Genomic DNA, 9,165 nt, shown 5'->3' on the forward strand with positions numbered 1-9,165 from the left:
CCCGAGTGAGCAGCGCGGGGGCGGGGTGGGCGTCCCACAACCCCCAGCGGCGCCCGGGCACCCTCATTTACATACAGTCCCCGGCACCTACTGGCCCGGTTCGGTCCGCGGTGGGGTTAGGTGGAAAAAGACCCGGTAGACGGTGAGGGAAACAGGCGTTTAGCGTGTCTGGCACGGGACGATGTGCGAGGAGTTGCTCGCCCTGACCTATATAGCTAACGCGTAGGGTTCTGGTTGCGGGGCAGACAGAGTAACGTTATGCCTTAAACTTATGAGTAAGGAAAATAACGACCCGGGGTGACGCCCGGGTCCTCACTGCCAATGTGAGAGGAATTTTTGCGCGGGTACAGGTCGCCCCTGGGTGCCCCGCCTACTTCGCGGGATGCCCGGGTGCAGTGATCTGCCCGACCCCTCGTCCCCGGCGTTACAACGACAGAGCTGCCGGGGCCTCTTCCCGCCCAGGCGCCGGCGGGGCGTTGGCTGTCTGTTCCGGGACTCCGCTGCTCCGCTGGGGTTTTTTATGTCGTAACGAAGAACCGAATGAAGTCGCACAGACTCACAGAACGGCAGGGATTGGAAGGGACCCTCTGAGATCACCTACTCCAACCCCCTGCCAGAGCAGGGTCACCTAGAGGGGGTTGCACAGGAACGCGTCCAGGCGGGTTTGGAATGTCTCCAGAGAAGGAGACTCCACCGCCTCTCTGGGCAGCCTGTTCCAGTGCTCTGGCACCCACAGAGTAAGGAAGTTTTCCCCCTGTTCAGACAGAATCTCCTGTGCTCCAGTTTGTGCCCGTTGCCCTTGTCGCTGGGCACCACTGAAAAAAGTCTGGCCCCATCCCCTTTGACACCTGCCCTTTAGATATTTGTAGGCATCGATGTGGTACCCTTTAAAAAAATAAAAACGTCTTAACTAATTTCCCACCCACCCTGTCTGCTCAGTCCAGTTCCTGCGTAATGTCTGAGCTGGCCTAAGGGTCTTCGCAAAGCTTAGAAATAACATCCCAAAACCCCCTCCTAACGTTCCAGGTGTCTGCAGGGCATGGTTCCTTTTTTATGTTTTTGTGGGAGGAATTATGCCATTTAAAATCATGGGGGAAAATATCAGTGAAAGGAAAGAGCTGCTTTGCACAGGCTCGGGTGGAAGTCAGCTTTCCAGTGCTTTTCTGATGTGGCCTCCTGACCTGTACCTGCAGGACGGTGGCTCTGGGTTTCACCACAGGCCCATGTGCTGCTGGGTCTCCCTTAGCAGCCACCAGCAGCTGTCAGGAGGATCACCCATGTGGTTCCTGTCTGCGCCATCAGCCTTTGCTTCCTGCTGTCTCCCTGCCACTATGCCCTGAGCTGCAGTGACCCTGCAAAATTCATGGGGAAGATCCTGGGAGGAAGCTCTTGGACTCTGAGACCCCACCTGAAGTACTGTGTCCAGCTTTGGAGTCTTCAGCACAAGAAGGACATGGACCTGTTGGAGCGGAAGCACCTCTCCTATGACGACAGGCTGAGAGAGTTGGGGTTGTTCGGCCTGGAGAAGAGAAGGTTCCGGGGAGACCTTATAGCAGCCTTCCAGTAACTAAAGGGGGCCTACAGGAAAGCTGGAGAGGGACATTTTAAAAGGGCATGTAGTGATAGTATGAGGGATAATGGCTTCAAACTGGAAGAGGGGAGATTTAGATTAGATATCAGGAAGAAATTTTTCACTATGAGGGTGGTGAGACACTGGAGCAGGTTGCCCAGGGATGTTTTGGATGTCCCATCCCTGGAAGTGTTCAAGGCCAGGCTGGATGGGGCTTTGAGCAGCCTGGTCTAGTGGGAGGCGTCCCTGCCCAGGGCAGCGGGGTTGGAACTAGATCATCTTTAAGGTCCCCTCCAACCCAAACCATTCCATGATTCAGCAGAGCGGGAGCTGCCAGCGAGGGCCAGGGACAAAAGCAGAGGAGACGGGTGCAGCTGAGGCAGCTGCTCTGAGCCAGGAGGACTCAGGATCCCACAGTGCATATTTTTTTCAGATTTCAGGAATGTTTCAAGCCTTCGTGACCCCAGAGTCATACCAGTAGTGATGCCAGGTCACTGCTTAGTTGTCCAGTGGTACTTGATCCGGATCAAGGGTGGCACATGACTGTGTTGCTATCAAATTAGGGCGCACAATAATAAGTTTATGCCCTTTTTGTGCTGCTTTTCTGCAGCTGTCGAGATACTCAGTCAAACTGAGGTGGTAGGGTGGGTGACGTGTGACAACCTTTACTGTTGCTCCTCTTCCAAACAGACTGGGAAACTTTCAGGCCTGACCTTGCTTTTACAGAGGCAGATTCCTTGAGCTGAGGCCCAGGGCACAGGGGTAAGAACAGAGGAGACCATTTCCCTGTTTCACACCAATTTCCTTTTTAAAGCATTAAGTATTAAATTTTAAATATTAATTATGCAAAGGATTTCATATTAACCTTGGGGTAGTACGTGGCACAACATCTGACTTGCAATGTTACCTCTGCTGAGCTGTACACAGGCACATGAAGCAGGTAAAAGCAGAATGATGTGGACAGAGAAGATACCAGATAAGTTGCCGTGGAGCAAGACCACATCGTTACTCATGTCTGTCCGTCACGATGACTGACTGCAGTGTAAGATGTGTTTCCTTGCTCTTCAAAGGACAGAAATCCACATGCCCGGCACGTCAGAAGCCAAATAACCTTTCTAGCCGGCTTCAGTTAGGAAAGCTCCTAGCCATGTAAGCTGTTAGAAACCTTAATTCTTCTCTGTTAATTATAACAAAACTATTAAAAATTTAGTATGTAGGCAGTACCCTCCCCCTTGATTGCACTAATTCCATAATCATTACCTTGACACAGAAACATTTTGCATGAAAATGATTAAACAATTTTGTAATTAAACTCAAGGGGGAATTAGCTGCCGTAAGGGTAATTTTTCTACGTCAGGTTTTGTACACTGAAGTAGAATCCTAATAATTACAGTAACAATCTCCTGACTTATTATATATTCCTTTTTTTTTGTTGAGATTGAAGATATAGAGACATTAACATTTTTGAAGGTTATACCAGAAATGTCAGTTAATGTGAGTTTCTGTTTGAGTTCTAGTTCTTGTTTATGTCTATAAACAGATTTTTTTGTTCCTCTGTTTATTATTTATTAACATGCATGTTTCCTGGCAGAAACAAATATCATTTTAAAAAATAAGAACGGAAGGAAAAAGGACTACATTTGAGATTTAGCTTGGACTAAACATTTGCAGAAATAATGGGATATTCTTATTATGGTAAAAATTTGAACTATTAGCAAATACGCAGGACTGGTCATCTTCCCCTCTTCTCATTTCTTCGCCAGAGCACTTCAGTTACTTGCGTTGGACGTAGCGCAGAACAGAACAGGACCTGTTGTGGTGTTGTTGCTTTTTGTCCAGGTTAGACATGGGTGTTGCAGCGGGAAAGGCAGATTCTCGGAGCCTGGGTGTTGGTGGCCGGGGCATCCGCCTATCCTGCCTGGCCAAAGGAGACACGCACTCACCTCCTCCTAAGCCTCAGCTTGCAGCGGGTTGCGTTAATGTGTTTGTCCTGGCATCAAACACTGGCATCACCACGGTGAACCTCTCACTAAGTATTTTAAAATTCCGAGCTTTCTTACTGATTAAATTTCAAAATTATGTGGTGAGTTACTTGACATATCTATTCAAAGGAGAGCTAGTTTTGCTTTTTAGTGCTGTTTTACTTTCAATTTCAGTTGGCATTTCTGCAATGAACAGCCCTTTTGAATTCTTTAGCAATGTTCAGGCTTTGCTCTTCTTGAGCTGAATACAATTTTCTTTTTAGCCCAGGTTTTGAATCTTGTGTGGGTGGGCTGCAGGAATGTTTGGAAACAGGTTCCCAAAGGAGCTTGGCAAATTGAAGAACTGTCTGAGAAGGTAAGATATTTCTCAATTAGGATAGATGTAAAAGGCTGTATCCTGAAACTGGGTTGTACTAATTTGTCTGAGAAGAGGAATTTCTGCACAGAGATACCTGCCATAACACAGATACCCATCGCCCATTTCATTTTTCAGAAGCTGGGAAAACACCATATTTGTTCCTGATAACCTGTTGGTTATTGCTTATGTGTCATTTAAACCATAGCTTTTCATTTTTTATTTTTTTTTGGTGAATATTTATTCTACTGTCTACTTGTAGATGGTGTCTTTTCCACCTTACGGTAGTTCCCTGGCTGAAATTGTGTGTCTCTTTAATTTAATGATGTTTTTGCCCTCTTAGTTGTTTCCAGGTACTAGCACCCGCTGGCAATGCCTGCAGCAGCCGCTCGCCAAGTGAGAAACATCTCACCAGTCTTCCATGAATTCCCAGAATAGAGAGACATGCTCAGGTACACTAACTACACGAACTGCCTGCCTCTAGATAAGTACAACGAGTTCTGTTGCCAACCAGAGGTCTCTTTCCTCTTTTGATTGACATTTGCCTGCTCAATGTCTATTTTTGTTAATTTTTTGTGGTTTTGATATTTTGATTAAACTCCATGACCGATATACTCCAGACTTGAAAGGACAGCCTTGATTCACAACAGAAGTGTAAGCAAACAATAGGAATTAAGCAATAACTTGTTTAGGATGTTAGAAATGTTTAGGAAAATTGGTCCCCGCCACACATAGCTGTTCTCAGAGTATATCATCAATTATTTAATCCAAACCAGTCTGAGAAGAGAAGTTTTAGTCCTCTTCAGTTCCTAAACAGTTGCCTCTGCTTTGACAGTGTTTGTTGGGGACATCCTAAATCAAGGAATCATTCAGGAATAAAAGCGTGTGGTGCAGTGGTTTCCGTGCATGTGGAATTTGAATTGCTATAGTTTTGCATATGTCTTTAGCATATTTTCTGCACTGTTCAATTCTAGCTAGAAAAATAGTGCTTGGTAAATATATGACTTGTCAAATGCCCGTTAAATTTGTCCAATAATTCATACCACAGGTATTTGCTCTGAAGCACAGCTAACCCTAATATAAAATAGCATATGTCCATCAACAGTATGCTGTTGATGTTGTTGCTCTTTTAGCCCTCTAAAAGAGCAGGTAATGATAGCTGAGGAGCTATGCATTTTTCACCCAGTTTATTTGTTTGATCATTCGGTTTGTGTGCATTTGGGTGGGGGAAGGAAAGGGGTGAAGGAAAGAAATGACAATTTTTTGCGCATGGGTGAACAGTCTCCCAGTCTTGTGACATCTCTCACTGACTTGTGGTCAGTGGCTTCACACTTCAGGGCTGTCTCACTGGTTTCTGAAAAGCATTCAGCAAAGAAAATAAAGTATGCCACCATGTTTCTGTCTGTGGATGTGAACAGGATAGAAAAGGAAAAAGTTTTTTTTCCACTAGAAACTCTTGATGTAGAATTATTTGAACAAGAAAAGGCTGAACCCATTCCATGTGTAAATGCCTGTCTAGTTTCTGCTCTGTTATCCTGTGTTGTGGGGTGAGAATTTGGTTTCAGTATCCTAAGACAAACCCTTGCAGAAAACTAAACTGCTTGAAACATTTCAGCCATGAAAGATCTCAGCATTGTTCCTCAGGTCAATAGAACAGTCACTCCCTGAAAATTACCAATGTTGGCATTTGAGTGATCTTAATTCTCACAGGAGTCTGTCGTGAGGAATAACAAATTTCTAAGGAAACATTTTGGCGAAATAGCTGCTATTTGCCTTCTTGGGTATCCTTCTGGAAAATAAGCACTTGGGACTGTCTCCATGCATTTAACCAGAGTCAGGTCATCGCTTTCAAAAGTGAAAAACCTTCTAAATAGAAGTTACTGATGGAATCCAAGTACTAATTATGTGTTGGTGCAAGATCTGGGAAAAATAGCAAGGTGCTGGCTAGTTGTGGTGGTGATTGCATCTGGGGCCAGGCTTTCTCCCTCTGAGGGGAAGGCACGGTGGTGGGGCTGGAGCTTCTGAGTGTCTACAAAGTATTTGCTCTGGGAGAACTAAGAGATGACATCCATCTTGCAGGACCTCTAGGTCTCATTATCATCAAACTGACTTTTTACACCAAAAAACCACAAACAAAACAAAAAAAAATCACAAGACCCTAAGGGCACTACTAACAGCATTGACCAGGTACTTTTAATGATCTGAATGGGGTCCACTGGATAATCACAAGGCTGGGTTTTTCCTTCTTCCAAGAGCTGAGCCTCCTATGTTATTGGTCACATTGCTTTCTTGCAATGTGCAGGAGACTTGCTCAGAGCCAAAGCATCTGTTTGCACTTTCTCCCTCCATGTGTCTGAACCCTTGAACCTTGGTCTTTTGCAGCTATTAGAAAGAAACTGAGGGACAAGACACAAATCCCCTGGCTCACTGACCCATCTGTTCTCTCACCAAAGCTTCCTGCATGCGTGAAATAAATGAAAGAACATCACGCAGAGAGAAAAGCTCAAAACACAGCTAACAGCTAAGCAGATATCTGTGGATTATAACTGCTGGCATACTTATCCTCTGACAGAAGATCCAGAAATTGGGGCTCTTTGGGTTATGGAGCAATAGATGCCAGCTATGCACAAGGTTGAGATCTCAGATGTTGGCTGTCTCTTCCAAATTACTTAGCTAATGCAGTGTAAGATCAGTTCACCAGAAGCACTGAGGGTCACTGAAGTTACGGGGTGTTGGTGCTGCAGAGCAGGATCAGAGATTTTCAGAGTCAGAACAAGTGACAGATTTGTGCAGGAGAGGCAGGAGAAGCCAAATGCAGGATAGTTCCCATCTACCCATTGCAGCTGACCTTGCAGTTTACTAGCATGTAAAGTGAATAACCAGGTCTGTACAGTGGCCTGAAGAGAGAGCTCTCAGGAACACCCCAAAAGCTGGAGGAGGCCGCAGCCTGCTGCATTATTTCTGCTCTTCGTCTGAACTATGTCTCAGTGGTACGGTCTAACCTTTACCTCTCACTTCAGCGCGGATACTAGAAAAACTGGTTTTTTAGACAAGTTGTAGTGCTGGGTGACAGAAGTGGAGCATTGAGTGTGCTGCTGATGTTTCAGTCTGTCTCTGACAGGATATGAGTGATATTCTCGAATTCCACTGGGAACAGGCTCTTTCTTCCTCTCTGGGCAGTGGGGAGAGCAGAAGGGAAGAGAACACCTGGGCTGGGTCTTTGGTCGGGGCAGACAGACAGATCTCCCACCAAAGTCTGAAGGACTGAGCCAGCAACTAGTTGCATCCTGTAGAGCTGAAGAAAAGGCAGCGTGTCTCATCTCCAGGGATAATCCTCCATCACTGGTAGGATGATAGCGTAACACAGAGGAATCCTTTCCAGATACCAGCTAGAGGATCTAACCCACTTGGCTATGTGAATTCATTTGTACGGAGCCGTTGTCTTGCAGGAGATGTTGTCTCTGGCAGGGATGAGCAAACTTAGACTCCCATCATTTGCCATCCACCTGTGAAATGTAAGGTGTAGAGATACGGGTAGGCTTGCCCCCCTTCTTCTGGCTGAAGAATCTATAAGCGGGGAAAGGGTCTCAGAGTCTCCACTGAGATTTGAACAAAGCCTAGGTCAGAACTGTCTTAGCTTGGTTCAGATAGCAAATGAGACCAAGTGAGGGGGAGGCTCTTGCATGGTTGTGTTGACTGATGAAAAGGGAGGGGAGCAGGTGGTGGAAAATATACACTTCTCAGGCCATGGAAGACTCTGCTTGTCCCCAAGAGGTACATGGTGTAAGAAGCTGTGGGAGAACAACGTTTCAGCAGTAGCAGTAGCATTTCTCTAAGTCTCTTAATGATCATATAGAGCCAAGGAAGGAAGGGAAGACAACCCTGGGTTATTGCATGTACAACATGGAGGAAGGCAGGGTATATCTGTGTGACTCAACCTGTTCTTCAGGGACATTCTTGTTCAGAGGCTTCAGGCTATCTCAGGACAGCACAAATGCCACCATAACATTATCCCTGCCCCCAGCGACCCTTCTAGGACAATTGTGTTTTGTTGATTGCCCCAAAGTGCTTAGACTTAGCTGGGACATTTGACACTCAAATCCCAGATCTTGCTTTGCCGGTAGGAGTGGTTTAAGGAATGCAACTCACACCAAATGTGTGGTCTAACTCACCACACTGGTGCATGTTCAGCCCAGGTGAAATCTCACCCTCAACTCATCAAGAACTGGGAAAAGAGGTTGTGCTGAATCACGGGCTAGATGTTGTCCTTTGCACCAGGAGAGTCTGGCAATGGTGAAATTTTATACACAGAGACACTTCGTGGCCATCAGTGGACCTTTTTTGCTAATGGATGAAGTACCTGGTCTGTGGTGAACGGTTACAAATCCTGTAGCTGCGCAGGAAGGAGGCTGTTTCGGGGCTGCTGCTGCACCCTAGGCCAAATGACACCTTTTCCAGGGAGGAGGAAACTGTTGCTCCTTTGAGATCAGATGAGCATATGTAACAGGGAAAAGATGTTTCAGCATTACTTCAGAGCCCAGGTCTGCTGGATTCTGCTAGGTGCTGTACAGATAGAGCGAAAAGTCTGCTCCTGCTGCTAAGAGAGATTAGGAAGTGTGTGAAACCTGCTAGAAAAGATGCAGCAGTGCTTGTAGCCTTCTGAAAGCTTTATGTCAGCCTTTGAAATATCAAGCTTTGTAACTTGAGTGTTTTAGCCTAAAGCCAGCAAAAAAAGACACTAAAGTTAAGGAAAGAAAAATCAAAGGAGAGGACCATACACGAGAAGCTGCAGAAGCAATGAGCTTCAGAGATAAAACTGATCTACAGAACAGGACCGGACTGACTCAAGGAGCCACAGGGTCTTAAAAATTAGGCTAACAAAATTTTGAAGCCGGTAACAAATAAAGCAAGGCCACTTGCCATATATGTACTATTACACCTATATAATCACATGGCATTTGGCTCAGGGTCATGCTGAAGCTCCTACTTGCTGGTAGTGGGCAACTGCCCTGTCATTTACCTTCTAAAGCCTGGACAAGATGAAGTGTTAATGCACTGCCCACCTTAGTCTGCAATACCTTACAAGGTATGAAAAACTAACTATTGTGTTTCTTTCTTTTTGCAAAATTTGTAGGAAATATGGTGCATATATAATTTCAATTCACTTGCTCTATTCCACAATAAATATTTCCAGTAAAGGTCTTTTACAGTCAGTTTCTCAGAATACTCTGGTTTTCTAATAGCCGGTTTTCTTACAC

General features: G+C 45.6%; 1 non-coding gene across 1 annotated transcript; it reads left to right on the top strand.

The window, feature by feature from the left end:
• Positions 1 to 258: 258 nt before the first annotated feature.
• On the top strand, positions 259 to 407 carry LOC128904682 (U12 minor spliceosomal RNA). The gene has a single exon (XR_008464598.1). It is a non-coding gene; the product is annotated as a U12 minor spliceosomal RNA (small nuclear RNA).
• Positions 408 to 9,165: the final 8,758 nt, after the last annotated feature.

Source organism: Rissa tridactyla, chromosome 1 (genome assembly GCF_028500815.1).
Source record: "Rissa tridactyla isolate bRisTri1 chromosome 1, bRisTri1.patW.cur.20221130, whole genome shotgun sequence".
NCBI lineage: Eukaryota > Metazoa > Chordata > Aves > Charadriiformes > Laridae > Rissa > Rissa tridactyla.